Source organism: Panicum virgatum, chromosome 9N (assembly GCF_016808335.1).
Source record: "Panicum virgatum strain AP13 chromosome 9N, P.virgatum_v5, whole genome shotgun sequence".
NCBI classification, from domain to species: domain Eukaryota; kingdom Viridiplantae; phylum Streptophyta; class Magnoliopsida; order Poales; family Poaceae; genus Panicum; species Panicum virgatum.
Genome location: NC_053153.1, coordinates 82089516 through 82107595, shown reverse-complemented (window position 1 = coordinate 82107595; position 18080 = coordinate 82089516). Strand labels below are relative to the sequence as shown.

At 49.2% G+C, this 18080-nt stretch overlaps 1 long non-coding RNA gene and 1 pseudogene across 1 annotated transcript; both read right to left on the bottom strand.

The window, feature by feature from the left end:
• Window positions 1-7: 7 nt before the first annotated feature.
• On the bottom strand, window positions 8-17750 carry LOC120691716 (annotated as a pseudogene).
• LOC120691720 lies at window positions 14136-14985 on the bottom strand. Its single transcript, XR_005682364.1, has 3 exons — window positions 14616-14985; window positions 14459-14515; window positions 14136-14192 (listed from the first exon to the last, which is right to left on the bottom strand). It is a non-coding gene; the product is annotated as an uncharacterized LOC120691720 (long non-coding RNA).
• Window positions 17751-18080: the final 330 nt, after the last annotated feature.

Genomic DNA, 18080 nt, shown 5'->3' with positions numbered 1-18080 from the left:
TGCTTACCTGGTATACAATGATAGGATCATCCCTGCTCCGATTAACTATGTAATTTACTAATGGATCTAGAAGGTCACGGGTAGCTATATATCCGTATAACTGAACCGGGCCATCTTCTTCTAAAAGTTTGCCCAATTTCACTGAAAATATTTGCATCATGGGACGCGGTGTATGGATGAAACAGTTTTCTCGATCTGGACAACAATTGCTTGGGTCAGAGAGGGTCATCGGTTCCAGTCCAGCTAAACAAGAAAGACAAATAAAACAATATTAGATACAATTTAAGGGAAGCAGTAAGAGGAATAGGAAATTTAACTTTTATATTGCAATAGCAGTGTGAATGACAACTTTTATTTTAGACCGCATGCAACATGAATCGAATGATAAGAATTAATCGAACTATTTTCTTCTCTCTCTCCTTTTGTTTGGTACATTTTACCGTTTAACTAAAAAGCTATATAAAAGGAATGGATGAAGTAACTAACCCCTGAGTATCAATATATGGGTTTATTTTGAGAAACAGAAAAGAACCTAAAAAAAAGGAATCTACCAATCGAGGAGGAAGACTCACTCTCGTTACGGTCGGAAATTCGATATCTTTGATGCCATCCACCGGACACGGCGTATACGGAGCCGTCGCGGTGGCCACTGTTGGCGAGGATGGCGGCGCGGTTTATACCAATGACCTCCCTGGTCGCTCTATCGGCTTCGTCGAAGAATTGTACCCACTCCTGCTTGTCGTCGCCTTCGAGGATGTCGAAGCGGTCGCCCCCGGGAGAGTGATGTATTCATACGGGTGGTGTGGACTGGGGGAGCGGCTCCGCCACCTATACGCCTCCCTCTGCCCTCTTCCTCCTCTGCATCCATTGCTGCTGCTCGCCATGTAGGGAGGTCCGCTGGCAGAACAATTCCTAGAGCTAGATGATGGATTTGGGGGAAAATAATCTTTTTCCTCCCCCACCCGCCGGCCGCTACGTTACCCCGATACGGCAGTGTGGCGTCGTATCCCGTATCGGATACGGAACCACCGATAAGTATCCAGCATAAAAAGAGAAAAAAAAATACAAACATCCGATACGCATATTGATACGTATCTGGCGTGATATCCGATTCCGATACGGCCCAGCGTCGGCAAACCTCCGGCCTCCGCACTGCGGCAAACCTCCGGAGGGCGTCAGGGTGTCGCTGTCTCAATCTAATTCTGGCCGAGCATTCCGGCACTGACCCTCCCCGTCGTCGTTGCACGGTGTTGTTCCTCCCATCAGCACGTCAAACGCGAACGCGTCCAATTCCGCAGCGCAGCCGCCACGCAGGATGTCCAGCAGCAGCGGCCGCGCCCGCGCGACATGGCCGCCGGCACGCAGCATGCCCACCAGCGCCGGCGCGTCCCACCGCAGGCCCCGCGCTACGGCCTCCCGCGCCGCCTCCCTCGCCGCGTCCAGGTCCCCCGCGGCGGCGGCGAAGCGGCCGTGGCGCGCGAGGGTGACCAGCAGGCGGTGGTGGCCGGCGGCCTCCGGCCGTGCTAAGAGCGGGTGGGTGGGGCACATCTCCATCTGACGGGGCTCCTGCCGCTCTGCACTGCAGCAAGCTTTGACATGTGCTGCTGACTTGTTGAGTATACATGCACAGCTCTCGCATCGCTTAGCGACTCTTACATTTGATCTCTATCCATCCCACTTGGCAGAAGCACAGCAATTGGAATATATGCAAACTCCCAACTCCATCCGATGCATCGACAGCCTTTTCTGGATTCTGGAGCAAAACATCCAAGGACGCGGCAGTTCATCTTCATTTCCGATTCTGGAGGACACAGTAGTTCAGACATCCAAGGACGCCACAGTTCATCTTCAGAATACTAAGTTTCATCTTCAATTTCCGATTCTGGATGCCGCAGTTCATCACTTGAGGAACGAGAGTACTCTATCCTACCTGTGATGAGTGAATTGTCAACCGTGCGGTGTGATCGTGCGCTTGGTCTTTGGATTGCAGGTACACGGGCGTCGAGTGTCGACGGTGAGTTGCCGTGGAGGAGCTCGGGCCGGGCGGCAGCTGTGGCGTCCACTCCTGGATCGAGGGCGCAAGCGGCGATGGAAGGCGGGTTTCTTGGTTTGCGCCACAAAACCAAGGAGGCGGACGGTGGTTGAAGACGCCAGGTAGTGGAGGCACGGGCGTCGGTCTCGGGACTGACGGAGGCGACGGGCGTCGACGGCGTCTAGAGCCTCGCTGCGGGCGAGGAGGTGACGGGCGTCGGGCGGCGTCTAGGGCCGTCAGAAGGCCGAGGCGGGAACGGCGTCTAGGGCCACGGCGTGGAGGCGGGAATCTTCCCGCGCGTGAGGTTTTGGCGGTTTTCTCAAAACCGGCCACCTACCCGGGTTTCGTGGACCCTCCAAAACCGCGGACCGGAACTTCGTCGACGTGGCGGCATCGCAGCAAAGACTTCCAGTCGAAGAAAGAAGCTCCGCCGTCGATCGAGGCTGTACAGCGGGCTGCTACAGACCCGACCGGTCTGACCGGTCCCATGGACCGGTCTGACCGGTCTGGCCGCAGCAGCTGGGTATAAATACCCCCACCAGCCCGTGGCTGGTTGAGTCTCTTGAGTCTTTTGTTTTCTCTTCGTTTTTTCCTTCTCCCTGCCCCTGCTCTAGGTTAGGGCCAAGGACTCCAACGCAAAAGAGGGTTAGATTATAGCTAATCTCTCCAATCTAGAGGGTGGATTATGGTGTGGTCGGCTCTAGCCTTTGTATAGGTGAATTCCTCCGTGATTTATGAATGAAATTGATTTGAGATTCACCTGTGTGTGCTGAGCTTTTCGTCCCCCTTCCTCTCTTGCGTTTTGGGTTTTAATTCTCCTCTTTTGGTGTGTTTTGTGTTCGGAAGAGATGAACCCTTGAATTCGTGGTTTGATGGACTCTTTGTGACGATTCTCATCCTTCTAGCCAAGTGCTAAATCTATTGGAATCGAGAGTTCTCACGAATTGGAGTTTTTGGGTTCTTGAGAAAACCCCAATGCTCTTTGATCTTCCCTTGATTTCTCATGATCTGTTAATCTTTTGGGAATATGTTCACGGGGTTGATGTGAAGCTATCCTCCAAGTTTCATTGGATTTGGACTTCGTTTGCTCGAGATTTGCCGTTTGAAGCTTTGTCTGCGATCTGTCTGGGTGCAACCGGTCTGACCGGTCTCTGAAACCGGTCTGGGTTTTTGAACTCCAGCCCGACCGGTCTGACTGGTCGGAGAGAGCAGTCAGACCGGTCCAAGTCTGCCAGGTCTGCAGATTTTCTTGTTCGCTTCCGTGGTTTCTCTCGCACGATCTAGGGGTGTTTTGTGTTGGTTTAGCTCTTCCATAGCTATCTCAAACTTCACCTAGAACTCTTGAGGGATTGTGGTGATTTTGGGATATAGGCCGACGGTGTGAATTTCGAGAGAAATTTTGATCGGCTCCCATTCACCCCCTCTGGTCGCCGGTTTCGGTCCCTCAATTGGTATCAGAGCAAGGTTGAGGTTTTCAGTACCTTAACCGGTTCGAAAACCACTTGGCGACCATGGCGAGTCTTGGGAAGATCCCGGTGTTTTCCGGTGAGGACTATGCCTACTGTAAGGTTCGCATGAGAGCCTTATTGCAGAGCATGGGAGCCGAGATCTGGGATATTACCAAGAACCAGGCTTACGTGATGCTTGCCGCTCGGGTCACTCCTCTTCAAGTGACTGAGCACGAGGCTAACGCCAAGGCTGTCAATGCCTTGTTCGTTGGTGTTTCTCGTGCAGAGTTCTCACGCGTCCAGGGTTTTCAGGAAGCCCACAAGATTTGGACGTGTCTTGAGAACTACCACGAGGGCACACCTCAGGTGAAGGCCAGATTGTTCGAGACTCACCGGCGTGAATACGAGAACTTCACACAGAAGCCGGGTGAGAGCATTGACTTGATGTTCAGTCGTTCTCAGTCGATTGTGAACAAAGTCAATTCGAACAGATCTGCTGATGCCCTTGAGTACACAGAGCACGAGAAGGCTCTCAAGTTGCTCTACGCACTTGATCGCTCTGTGTGGGATCTCAAAGTGAACACCATCATTGAGTCTGCTGGCTATGAGACTCTGACGGTGAACGAGCTTTTCAGCAAGCTCAAGGCCACAGAGGTGGATAACCAGACACGAGCCAAGCTCAATGGCGCTCCTCCTTCCAAGAGCATCGCTCTTGTGACTGGCCCAGGTGTATCGAGCTCTAACGCTAACTCTGCTCTTGGCTTTTCTCTTGCCTCTTTGCCTTCTGTTACAGATGAGCAGCTGGAGACACTGGGAGACAACGACTTGTGCCTCCTCATCAGCAAGTTCCAGCGCATCTACCACAACAGGCAGAGGAAGAAGAACCCCGGGTGCTACAACTGCGGCGATCTGGACCACTTCATCGCCGATTGTCCCAAGAAGTCCGGTGGCGGCCAGAACAACCACTTCGACTACTACCGCCACCGCGACCGTGACGAGGGAGGTTCCAACAAGGAGCGTCGGCGCCACAAGCACCGCAGTCGTGACAGGGGAGGACGCTTCGACAAAGAGTTGCTCAAGAAGCGCTTCAAGTACAAGGCCAAGAAGCGGGAGAAGGCCTTTCTGGCGCAGCTCAGCGACCTCGACAAGAGCTCCGACACCGACCGCTCTTCTTCACCGACCTCCGACGATGACGACAAGAAGAAGAAGAAGTGGGACAAGGAAGCCACCGGCTTCATCGGCCTGTGCTTGGCGGCCGGTCGGCGCAAGGGCTTCTGCACCATGGCGGGCGAAGCCGATGGTGCTCGTGCGTCTTCGGGTGGACATGCTACACCGACGCACGTCGACTCTTCTCCTGGATCCGAGAGCAATTCAGAGGTAAACTCCACAATCGACCTGCTTGATACGAAGGTTAGGGAGTTGTACGCCGCTCTCGACAACCAGAAGAGGCTGCTTAAGGAAGCAGCTAGAGAGCATTGAAAGCTTAGGGCTGAGCTGGCTTGTGATAGGGAGAAATGTAGTGAGGATGAGTGCGCTGGCTGCATATCTCACATGAATGATCTTGTTGCTCTCCGTGTCAAGCATGATGAGGAACGTCGTGAACTTAGATGTTGCTGAGATTTCGCTTGCTGATGTGTCTCATGAGCTCGCTAAGGCCAAGCATGAACTAGAACTGGTTAAGGATGCTCCTATTGTTAGCGATGTGCTTGAATGTGATGAGTGTCCTATCTTTAAGTCCAATCTAGTTTCGTTGCAGTCCAAGTTTGCTACTATTGTGTGCGAGCTAGAGGAGATGAAGTTTAGGTCAGTTCTGCTTTGTGCTTGTAAGCTTTGTCCCACACTTAGGTCGGAGCTAGATGAGAAGAACGCCTTGATTAAGTCTTTGGGGAAGACTAAGGTAGTGGAGTCTAGCCCACCTATTGGCTGCTCTGTTTGCCCTGGTTTGATCTCTGATTTGGATAATCTTGCGGTAGAGAAAGCTAACTTGGAGAATGAGAATACCTATCTTAGGGCGATTCTTAGTTGGGTTTCTGCTAGTGAGCTGCAGTTGGGCATGATGATTAAGCAGTTATAACGTGGTGATGGCTTTGGGGTCGGTTACACCTACACGAAGTCAGACTTTGACAGGTTGTATGGTAAGATCGGCAAGGCTGCTGGAGTTCAGAGTGCTTTAAACACTGCTAGTTCGAGCATGCAGCCTTCGCTTGTTGACCCCGTGAATGGTGTGCTGAAAGAACCACAAAAAGTACCTCCACAGAAGCAGGTTTGGGTTCCAAAGCCCAATGAGCTGAGGAATCCCCTCGACACGCTCCCTACTGCCGCAGCCCATGTTGCCTAGAAGAAAGGGGTTGCTCCTCCCAAGCGTGAGGTGAGGTACCACTGCGAGTACTGTGACAGGAAAGGTCACCTGGAGGAGTTTTGCTTCAGAAGGAAGCGGGCTATGAGGCGTGAGCTGGAGAGACGGAACGCGGACATGTACTCTGCTCGGGTGCATGGTCTTTCTCGGCATGGTGGTAGGCAAGATGCTAGGGCGCGCCGTGTAGGTGGAGGTCAGGGAGACGGTGGTGGTTACTGTGCTCCAGCGGGTGGTCGCTTTGCCGGTCGTGTTCCTGGTCGTTTTCAGTACGGCTATGGACCACGGGACTGAGGTTTTGGAGGAGGTTACGATGCACCACGCTTTCCTCGCGGTGGTGTTCGTCAGTCACGCGGTAGACGGGACGAGGGATATGCTTCGCCTAGTTTTGCTAGCCCTTCTGTAGAGCAAATGGCTCGACACTAGTTTGCTTCTCACTTTGCTAACCCCAGTGTTGAGACATTTGCTCACCCTTTGTCTCACTACTGATGTGCAGGTCGGAGGCTTGGAGAACAGGTGGATCATGGACTCCGGTTGTTCGCGCCACATGACCGGAAATGACAAATGGTTCTCCAGCCTCACCCCGATGCGCTCAAAGGAGTACATTGTGTTAGGGGATAATGGAAGAGGAAAGGTACGTGGACTTGGCGCTATTCGAGTTTCTGATCGCTTTACCCTGAGAGAGGTTGCTCTGGTTTCGAACCTTGGGTTCAATTTGCTTTCTGTTTCGTAACTTCTTGATGAGGGGTTTGAGGTTCGCTTCAAGGAGGGTTGTTCGCGTGTTTTGGATTCCGGAGGAGATTTAGTTTGCCGGATTACACCTCGCGATTGGGTTTTCTTGGTTGACTTCTCTGGAACTCCTCTTGGCCCTTCTCGTTGCTTGTTGGCTGGTCTTTCTTCTGATTTGTGGAAGTGGCATAGGAGACTTGGACATTTGAGTTTCGATTTGTTGTCGAGACTTAGCTCACTTGGCCTAATCCGAGGATTGCCCAAATTAAAGTTTGAAAAGGACCTTGTTTGCCATCCGTGTCACCACGGGAAGATGATTGCTACTTCACATCCACCTGTCAATCAGGTGATGACTGCTCACCCTAGAGAGTTGCTATACATGGACACAGTTTGTCCTTCTAGGGTGATGTCTGTTGGTGGGAAGTGGTATGTTCTTGTGATCGTGGACGATTTTTCTCGCTATTCTTGGGTCTTTTTCATGAGAACCAAGGATGAGGCTTTCGAGTTTGTTCGAGACTTGATCTTGAGGTTCAAAAACGAGCTACCCCAGGCCATGAGAGCGATTCGCAGTGATAATGGCACAGAATTCAAAAACGCTCGTTTTGACGCTTTTTGCAGTGATCAAGGACTTGAACACCAGTATTCTTCTCCCTACACTCCACAGCAGAATGGAGTTGTAGAGCGGAAGAATCGGACGCTGGTTGAGATGGCGAGGACGATGCTCGATGAGCATAGGACTCATCGCAAATACTGGGCTGAGGCAGTTAACACCGCTTGTTACGTGTCCAACCGCATTTTCTTGCGTGCTTTCATGCACAGGACTTCTTATGAGTTGCGATTTGGACGCCAGCCCCGTGTTGACCATCTCAGAGTTTTCGGTTGCCGGTGTTTTGTGCTGAAAGATGGAAATCTTGATAAGTTTGAGTCTCGCTCGTCTGACGGCATTTTTCTCGGTTATGCTTCTCACTCCAGAGCTTACCGTGTGCTGATTATAGATACTAACATCGTCAGAGAGACTTGTGAAGTCACTTTCGACGAGACTGCACCGTGCAATTCTTCTGTCTTTGAAGTTGCAGGAGATGATGAGCTTGGCACATCCATCTTTGAAGATGAGGAGGAAGAAGCTGCGGAGGGCGACGCTGAGGCTACCACGCGTGCTGTGGATCCAGCCGTCTCTGCCACGAGCTCGGACGATGACGATGGCCCCAACCCGACTACGTCTACTTTCCGGGGGCCGATCGAGCAAGTGACTCAGGCTTCACCAGTTGCACCTGAGGAGACCCCAGATTTGGTTGAGGAGGAGGCAACTTTGACGCGGGAAGCACCTCGACATATTCAGCGTCGTCATCCACCTCAACAGATGCTAGGTGATCTCAACGAGCGAGTCACCAGGTCCAAGGTAACGAGTATCGCTGGTTTTGCTCATTCAGCGTTTGTTGCCTCTTTTGAGCCTAAGGATATTGGACACGCTCTTTCTGATACTAATTGGGTCAATGCTATGCATGAGGAACTTAAAAATTTTAAAAGAAACCAAGTTTGGGTTTTAGTCGAGCCTCCACCTGCTTGTAATCCCATCGGAACGAAGTGGGTTTTCAAAAACAAGCAGGGTGAGGATGGATTGGTTGTTCGAAACAAGGCTCGTCTTGTTGCCCAGGGGTTTTGCCAAAAAGAGGGTATTGATTTTGAGGAGACTTTTGCCCCTGTTGCTCGTTTGGAAGCTATTTGAATTTTTCTTGCATTTGCTGCTTCCAAGGGTTTTAAAGTTTTCCAAATGGATGTTAAATCTGCCTTCTTGAATGGTTTTATCGAAGAAGAGGTTTATGTGAAACAATCCCCTGATTTCGAAAATCCCAAGTTTTCAAGCTGTGTTTATAAACTTCAGAAAGCACTTTACGGTTTGAAACAAGCACCTAGAGCTTGGTATGATAGATTGAAAACTTTTTTGCTGGCTCAGGGTTTTAAAATGGGATGTGTGGATAAAATTTTGTTCCTCATGCGGTCTGGCATTGATTTTCTATTAGTTCAGATATACGTGGATGATATTATCTTTGGTGGCTCTTCTCACGCTCTTGTCTCCAAGTTTTCTGAGTAGATGTCCAGGGAGTTCGAGATGAGCATGATGGGTGAGCTGCAGTTCTTCCTCGGGCTGCAGATCAAGCAAACTCCTCAGGGCACGTTCGTCCATCAAGCCAAGTACACCAGGGACTTACTGTGGAAGTTCGACATGAGTGACTTGTCACCTCAGCCGACTCCGATCAGCACTTCGACGGCGCTTGATGAGGACTTGGACGACGAGGCGGGGGACTAGAAGGAGTACAGGAGCATGATCGGCTCGCTCCTTTACCTGACAGCGACCCGGCCGGACATTCAGTTCGGGGTCGACCTTTGTGCGAGGTACCAGGCTTCTCCGCGCACCTCCCACAGGCAGGTGGTGAAACACATCTTCAGGTATCTGAAATTCACCCCTGAATTTGGTCTTTGGTATTCTGCGGATTCTTCTCTGGTTTTGGTGGGCTTTTCTGATGCCGATTTTGGTGGGTGTCGGTTGGATCGCATGTCGACATCTGGCACTTGTCAATTTCTCGGTACATCTTTGGTGTCTTGGTCCTCTCGCAAGCAGGCTAGTGTAGCGCTTTCTTCTACAGAAGCTAAGTATGTTGCCGCTGCTAGCTGCTGCTCACAGATACTTTGGATGAAACAAACCTTGCAGGATTATGGCTTGAGTTTCGGTAGGGTTCCCATCTTTGTGGACAACATGTCAGCCATTTGCATTGCAAAGAACCCTATCCTACACTCCAGAACCAAGCACATAGATATCCGATTCCATTTCCTGCGAGACAACCATGAGAGAGGACACATAGACCTGATCCATGTCCCTTCAGAGAGGCAAACCGCAGAGATCATCACCAAACCGCTAGAGCAGGACACCTGTGCACGCTTGCGAGGGGAGCTTGGGGTTTGTTACCCCTTTTGATCGCTGACTTTTCTTTGGTTAGCTTTGTAGGTTTTATTTGCTTCTCTTTGATTTCTAGGTTTGGTAGTTGCATTATGCATATGCATTGTACATGTTTGCATTTTGCATTGCCTCACTTGCACTAGCATTCTGGTGTACATTGCTATGATCTTCTAGTGCCTGCTAGTGTGAGTTGATAAATTTGATTATGTATAGGTTGCTCCACTGTGTATATGACATCATCTGAGTTAAGCTATTTTGATTTGAAAATCTGAAAACATGATCACCCTGTTTTGGCTACTAGCATGTTAGGGCGTGTTGATGTGCTTTGCTATCTTATTCATGCTAGTGTAGCCTTTCGTTCAGCAATTCATACTTGAAATGATCTAAATCTGATAAAATTGATTGAACTGTACTTGAAATGGTTTGAAAAGATCCAGGTGGGATTGCTTGTCGCACTGATCGAGCTTTCGGGACGGCTCACTTTGCACTTGTGAGAACCCGGGCAAGGCTGTGCATGACTGAAACAAGTGCTTTAAGCTTCTGATTGTCTTTTGGCATAGGCTTGGCCTCGTTGCTAAGTGAAGCATGACAAGCTTTCGACCCCTGGCATTAAAAATTGCTTGATATAAAATTGATTGAAAAATGAATGTTAACAACTTGTTTTTGGCTGAGTTTGGATCACCTGTATGAGTATGATTAGCACTGCTTTTCATTCCCTACTTGTTAGTGCTAGATCATGGGTGATGCTTTTATTTCTCCTAAACTGAACTTGCCTAGCTCTAGACTGATTTGATATACCCCGTTGAGCTAGATGCAGGTCTTGTTTATGGATGCACACGTGCTTGTGACTAGATGTTGCTCATATCATTGTATCCCTGAATGCTTTCACTTACATCTCCTACATTGCATTCATTGCATAGCATCTGTTCAGGGGGAGTTTCAGCTTCAGGGGGAGCTTTAGGTCTTTTTAGACTTGATGTGTGCATGTGCCAACAAGGGGGAGAATTTGGGAGAAGTGATCGAACAAGGGGGAGACTTGTTTGATTTTTGAAAAACTTGTTGTGCACAGGGCTTTGAGAGTGCATTATTTTGGGAGAGTTGCACTTGTGAGAGGGAAAAGCTTTGGTTTGGGAGTGTCGAGTTGCACTTGTGAGAGGGAAAAGCTTTGGTTTGGGAGTGTCTGCTTTGTTTCTGGCTCCTGGTTTTCTTCGTTTTCCTTCCACTACCAGCATGACTGCGTCAAGCGTTACCTCTGTCTTTGAGGAGTCATGTTTTGGCTTTTGATCGATTGCGTCGAGCCGTTGCCCTTGTCTTAGGGAATCGATCTGTGCTTGAGTAAGTGACTATTCTTGACTTTCTGAGCTTTTTTGTAACTTGCTTGAGTTCTTCGCTTTCTTGTTTCTATTTTAACACTTCTCTGTTTTCAGGTGGTGTGTTGACAATGCACTCATCAAGGGAGAGATTGAGGAACGAGAGTACTCTATCCTGCCTGTGATGAGTGAATTGTCAACCGTGCGGTGTGATCGTGCGCTTGGTCTTTGGATTGCGGGTACACGGGCGTCGAGTGTCGACGGTGAGTTGCCATGGAGGAGCTCGGGCCGGGTGGCAACTGTGGCGTCCACTCCTGGATCGAGGGCGCAAGCGGCGATGGAAGGCGGGTTTCTTGGTTTGCGCCACAAAACCAAGGAGGCGGACGGCGGTTGAAGACGCCAGGTAGTGGAGGCACAGGCGTCGGTCTCGGGACTGACGGAGGCGACGGGCGTCGACGGCGTCTAGGGCCTCACTGCGGGCGAGGAGGTGACGGGCGTCGGGCGGCGTCTAGGGCCGTCAGAAGGCCGAGGCGGGAACGGCGTCTAGGGCCACGGCGTGGAGGCGGGAATCTTCACGCGCGTGAGGTTTTGGCGGTTTTCTCAAAACCGGCCACCTACCCGGGTTTCGCGGACCCTCCAAAACCGCGGACCAGAACTTCGTCGACGTGGCGGCATCGCAACAAAGACTTCGAGTCGAAGAAAGAAGCTTCGCCGTCGATCGAGGCTATACAGCGGGCTGCTGCAGACCCGACCGGTCTGGCCGCAGCAGCTGGGTATAAATACCCCCACCAGCCCGTTGCTGGTTGAGTCTCTTGAGTCTTTTGTTTTCTCTTCGTTTTTCCTTCTCGCTGCCCCTGCTCTAGGTTAGGGCCAAGGACTCCAATGCAAAAGAGGGTTAGATTATAGCTAATCTCTCCAATCTAGAGGGTGGATGATGGTGTGGTCGGCTCTAGCCTTTGTATAGGTGAATTCCTCCGTGATTTATGAATGAAATTGATTTGAGATTCACCCGTGTGTGCTGAGCTTTTCGTCCCCCTTCCTCTCTTGCGTTTTGGGTTTCAATTCTCCTCTTTTGGTGTGTTTTGTGTTCGGAGGAGACGAACCCTTGAATTCATGGTTTGATGGACTCTTTGTGACGATTCTCATCCTTCTAGCCAAGTGCTAAATCTACTGGAATCGAGAGTTCTCACGAATTGGAGTTTTTGGGTTCTTGAGAAAACCCCAATTCTCTTTGATCTTCCCTTGATTTCTCATGATCTGTTAATCTTTTGGGAAAGATCTTTTGGGAATATGTTCACGGGGTTGATGTGAAGCTATCCTCCAAGTTTCATTGGATTTGGACTTCATTTGCTCGAGATTTGCCGTTTGAAGCTTTGTCTGCGATTTGTCTAGGTGCAACCGGTCTGACCGGTCTCTGAAACCGGTCCGACCGGTCTGGGTTTTGAACTCCAGCCCGACCGGTCTGACCGGTCGGAGAGAGCGGTCAGACCGGTCCAAGTCTGCCAGGTCTGCGGATTTTCTCGTTCGCTTCCGTGGTTTCTCTTGCACGATCTAGGGGTGTTTTGTGTTGGTTTAGCTCTTCCATAGCTATCCCAAACTTCACCTAGAATTCTTGAGGGATTGTGGTGATTTTGGAATATAGGCCGACGGTGTGAATTTTGAGAGAAATTTTGATCGGCTCCCATTCACCCCCTCTGGTCGCCGGTTTCGGTCCCTCATCACTTCATCATCTTCAATTTCCGCACAGCAGCCAATGTGGGGAGACAATCCCTCATCGATGAAGTAAATATAATCAATCCTCATCATACCCACGTCCAGGGTACACACAGATACCATCACTGGCAACTGCACCAACACCATCCGTATGTACAGATGGACAATCTGTCCAATGATTACAATGCAAGTGATTCCACAACATTGGTTGATCCATGCTAATACCATCTACTGCTCCATATTAGCTGGACAAATGCATCTATCTATTCAGACAATGTCGCCATCTGTGATGCATGTTCATGCATTCTACCTGGGCGGCTGGGCCCAAATACACAACCCCGCTTGCCCAGGCAGTAGCCCTACCAAACCTTTTTAAAAAAAAAATATCATGGTGAACGTCTGCAAACCTTTTTACAATTGGCAAACCAAAGGACAACCCAAATTAGGTGACTATTTACATTTTGGTTAACCTAGGTATGATTGATTATTTGGGGTAAGCCTCCAAGTTCAATGACAGATCTAGGGTAGGGTTTCATAACCTTCTGCAAGGAGGCAAACTGAATCTTTATCTGTATCTTACAAACTGTACATGTCAGTCCAACTGCCAAATGCTCCGGCGCCGTCACCACTATGTCGGTCACAAGGCTTTCACATCATCTGGGATCTTGTAGCTGGACCATGGCGTGGAGCCACCATCGGCCAAAACATAAGGCCTACCGATTGCATTGTGATTGCATGTCACAAGATGTAGGCCATCTTCTAATTTTCCTCAGCGTAGATAGAGACAAGAGCATTATCACCAGTACCAGCGGCCAAGAGTGATTTATATGGGTGGAAAGAGAGGCAATTCACGCTGCCAATTGTTTGGCCCATAAACGACGGCTGGTAGCGAATTTTAGTCAACTGTTCTCCTTCAAGACTGAACACTTTAATCATCTGCTTGGCTGAACCACTCGCGACAACAGGGGCATGCCGATGAATAGCTAACGCTGTAAGTGAACCCCTGTGTGCCTCGATAGTCAGGTATGGTTCTGCTCAGGATGTAAGCGGGCCGGTCTGCAGAGTTCCTGCAGGCCGCCGCAACTGCCGCGTGCGCAGGCGGCTTGCTCGGCAGGAGCCCATGTGCTAAAGATTTTCAGCCTGCGTTGGCCCGCTAGGCCTTGGCGGAGGATGCAAGCACACCTGCAGGCCGCCGCAACCGCCGCAACGTGCTTGATGCTAACAGGAAGTCCACACGCTATGGTTTTCAGGCAGCAAGGGCCAGGTGATCCACTGGGTGAACAAGCTAGGAAGACGAGCTCAGAGCTTCAGGGACCATGGTGAGTAGAGTAGTAGCCTTAATTCACATCGTCTACACAGAGCTCAGAGCTCAGAGCTGGGAAGAACAAATATGCAATACTCCACTGATGCTCGTTCAATTACCATCTACAATAAAAACAAACATCATTCACATCGTCTACACAGCCTTAATTCATCATCTGGCTTTTCTCCAGATCCATCAACCATCAAAATTCATCATCTGGCTTAATTCATCGTCTACACAGTCTACATCAGCCTTAATTCAGCTAACTCACACTTTATTCTTTCCCTAGCATTGAGCTAATCAGATATGAAGCCAACAGATGCAGCAACATGTCCTCGCCTCCAATAGCTGGGAAAAATAAAGTGGAGAAATATATCAAGGATTACTCGAAACATGGCAAGATGAAATAGCACACGAAGTTCACAAGTCATGCACATCATAAGTAATTTCTGGAAAAAAAGTGACAAAAGGCAAGACATCTGATTGTTTTTTTGGTCCACATCTTATTGTCTCCAAACTAATAAGGTATATACATCTACTTGCCATAATATTCTAAAAACCAATTGCTTGATGTTTTGGTCACAGAAAGAGATATTTGAACTGAGTAATCTTACCCCAAAGACCACATGTTTGTTGTCCAGCCAGTCACACTTTGCACAAGTTATAAAGAACTGCAAGCATAGGAAAGAAAATAAGGTTTTCATCAAAGAACAGATATAAGGAAAATAACATAAGGTATCATCCATAGTCGACAGCTGAGCAGCTCTTTACCTCTTCCCAGTTGGTATTCAGAAATACATCCATGGTAATTGCACCTTTCAGTATAGTAAGCACAAATACAATGATCATGTACTACATGTAACATTAAGGAAAAAGAGACGTAATATCATTGTCAGGTGACACTGCAATTAACGTTGCAGAACTCAAACAATATAACTGCAATTTGGAGGCTTTTGTGAACTAGTGGCCTACACTCTCAATTCAGTTATATCATATATCTTTGTGCCATCTCATATGTAAAGATTATATAATCCAGAAGAAAATATAGCTTTTGTAGCTAACTGAAAACCTTGCGATGGCGATGTGGAATGGGATGGGGATCTCTCTGGAGCATGTGGTTCCAATATAGGACTTGTCGGGCTGCGTGACGTCGACCTTGGCCCCATCACCCACAGGTGACACAACCAACCTCATCATTGGAGAACCTGTCACTAGCGGAGACCTTATCACCAGCGGAGACACTTGTTTGTTTCCCACCATTGGAGGCTTGAACCGCTTTGCAGGCCTCTGTTTACTTGTTTCTGCACGCCTCTTTAATGGAGAGCTTGTAGGAGACTTTTGTTGACTTCCCATTGCAGGAGACTTCACTCGTTTTTTAGCCAATTGCTTCTTTTGAGTCGTTTCTGCCCGCTTTGCAACCATGTGCCTTTTCTGATTTCCCATAGCAGGAGGCTTTTTATGCTTTGTTGCTGAAGAGCTGATCAAAGGTGCGCCACCTGAGCCCCCAACTTCTTCAGGTACAGATTGTGATGCCCTGGGGATTGATGCCAACTCCATCTGCAAAGAAGAAAATGCAACATTATTTCAAGATAAGGTAAGAATGTCATGTATGACAAGCAAGAAAAATGTCAAGCTTGTGCAGTAGAGGATCTAAAGTTAAGATTATACAGTTAAGCATGAAAAAACTTTAAAGTAACAATGAAAGAATTGTTGATGCATGAACGACACTTCTGATAAAGTTAGCAGGGAATTTACTTGTCAAGTTAGAAACGAACAGCTTTTACTGCTACTACATCACGACCTACCCTTCCATGTACAGCAGTTGCCAGTGTGTTAACTAACAATTTACAGGTAAATCTAAGACAGGCACGAACAGGGAAATTATCCTTCAACACTAAATCATCAGCCTATGTAAATCCATCTTACCATCAGAGAACATTAAATCCATCACATAGCACCAATCATTCCTCATTTATTACTCATCAAGCAGGATCTAGATAACCTATCGAAGCCTGGCAATCCAGTGGCAGACATACCTGTTCTTGAACCGTGGCAGGCGAGGGAAGCCGGGAAGGCGAAGATCCGGTGGCCTGGCGCAACAAGAACTATGTGGGTCCGGAGGGCATGGCGGCGCCATGAATCAGAGGCGACCGTGCTTCGGCTTGGTGCGCACGGGACGACGCGGGCACAGATCCTAGGGTAGCCGCGCGGACTGTAGGGGAGGGAGGGAGGGAAGTGGCCGGCGCGCAGTGCAGGGAGGTTAGGGAGGGAGGGCGGCGCCGCAGATTTTGCGGAGCTCTGCATCGCCGGAGTGAGTGAGGGGGGCGGCGCGGACTGGCAGGAGGGAGGGGCGGCGGGCGCGGACGGTGCGGAAGGGGGCGCTCACGTCGCCACCACGTGGGGACGGAACGGTCGCGTTGCAGGCCGCCGCGAGGGGGTCGCCGGGTGGATGCCGCGGCCTTGCGGGGAGGATCAGAGGAAAACACTGTTCCTGTGCGGCGAGGCGCCGGCTGCAGGACTGGGTGCGGCGGGCACTGGCGCCTGGGGGCTGGGGGCCGGCGGGCGCGGCGGCAGCTTGGCCACCTGGACCCCCTCTGCCTGGGGGGGCGGCGGCGCTGAGAGAGCGAGTGTGAGATGAGAGACGGAGAGACCGAGAGGGAGAGGCTGGATGAGGCTAGGGTTCGGGAGAGCTGCCGCAGCTCCCCTTGAGGCGATCCACAGTTGGACGAATGCCTCTAGGCTTGCCTGCGGATGCTGCTGGGCTTAGCAGGTATGCCTGCGCAAGCCCATTTGAAAAAAGCAGGCCTCTGCAGGTGCCCGCGAGGCCGAATTTTGCAGCTAATTCTAGCAGGATTGCAGGTGGGCCTGCGCCCACTTACATCCTGAGGTTCTGCTGCCCTTCTAACATCAAGAAATTGAATGTCCCCAGCTTGAGACGCACTTACAATCTGTGATAACATAACAACAACAACAAACAACATAGCCTTTTTTCCCAAGCAAGTTGGGGTTGTGATAACATAAAATGATCATAAATAAGAAAGCATTGTAAAGCCTAAGCAAGCCATAAAATAGTTTAACGTGCTTCAACAAACCAAAACAAAAGAAGCATAACATACAAGTGAAGATAGGTGGTAGTATTACCTTGTATGGATCAAACCCAGGCTGAAACCCTATGCCAAACAACCTTTTCTGTTCTTGGGGCATGCGGCCTCGCCATATAGACAAGCCTACAATATAGAATAAGAATATCCAGAGTAAAAATAAGTTGGCAGAAAAGAAAGATGAAGCAGGATATTGGATAGGACACCTGCAACATATGCATGGTATGCATCAAATGGCTGAAGGCCAGAGGACCTGAATACTACTATGCTTACCTATCAGGTGTGTGGACATCAAATATCCTAACAGAACCAGCAGCGAAACCAGCCGCGAAATGTCCAGATCGAACCTGAGATGCAGACTGAAACGAAGAAGCAAGCAGAAGTCATGCTAAAAACATACGATGTGAACCAGATTAGCAAAAGACTTGATGGAAAGAATCATAATAAAGCAATCAAATAGCCCCATCTCACGACTATAGAACAGAAATACACGTGTACTAAGGAAAAAAACTTTCAAAATGAACGGAGAATAACAACATAAGCTGACAAAACCATTACAATGGAGTATGCTACATATCTTTTGGTTAAGTTGGCAACTACTCACCAGTGCAGAAATCGCGCTGTCAGCAGGGGACTCAATGGTGCTGAGAAGTTGTTCCTTTTCAAGATCCCACACCAAGATGGAAGACATGTCACCAGATGCATACTATTGGACAATGAAAGGGAGCAAGTCCCTGTATTAGAACAACCTACAGCATGTAAAATAAATCATTGAACTGGATAGAAATTACCAGGTAACCAGATTGTTTGCTGCCAATCGATCACAATATTGCGACCAGCAGCTCGATGACCCTTAATGATGAGAAAGCAGTTACAAGTTTTTGTCCTCCCTTTGATTAAAGTTTTTCCATATACGGACATTTCCATCACCTGCAATATGAAATTAGATAACCAGTGGTAGAAATACAGAAAGAAATACTTAGGAAAGAGAGGCATACTTGAGGCAGCTAAAACCAAGCTCTCGTCGAGTTCATTGATAAGCAAAAGCTTAGATAGCCCTCTATTGGACAACTTATGGTTTCAAAGAGTTACCGGTAGCACATCATCATAGTTCCACACTCTGATATGACAGAAC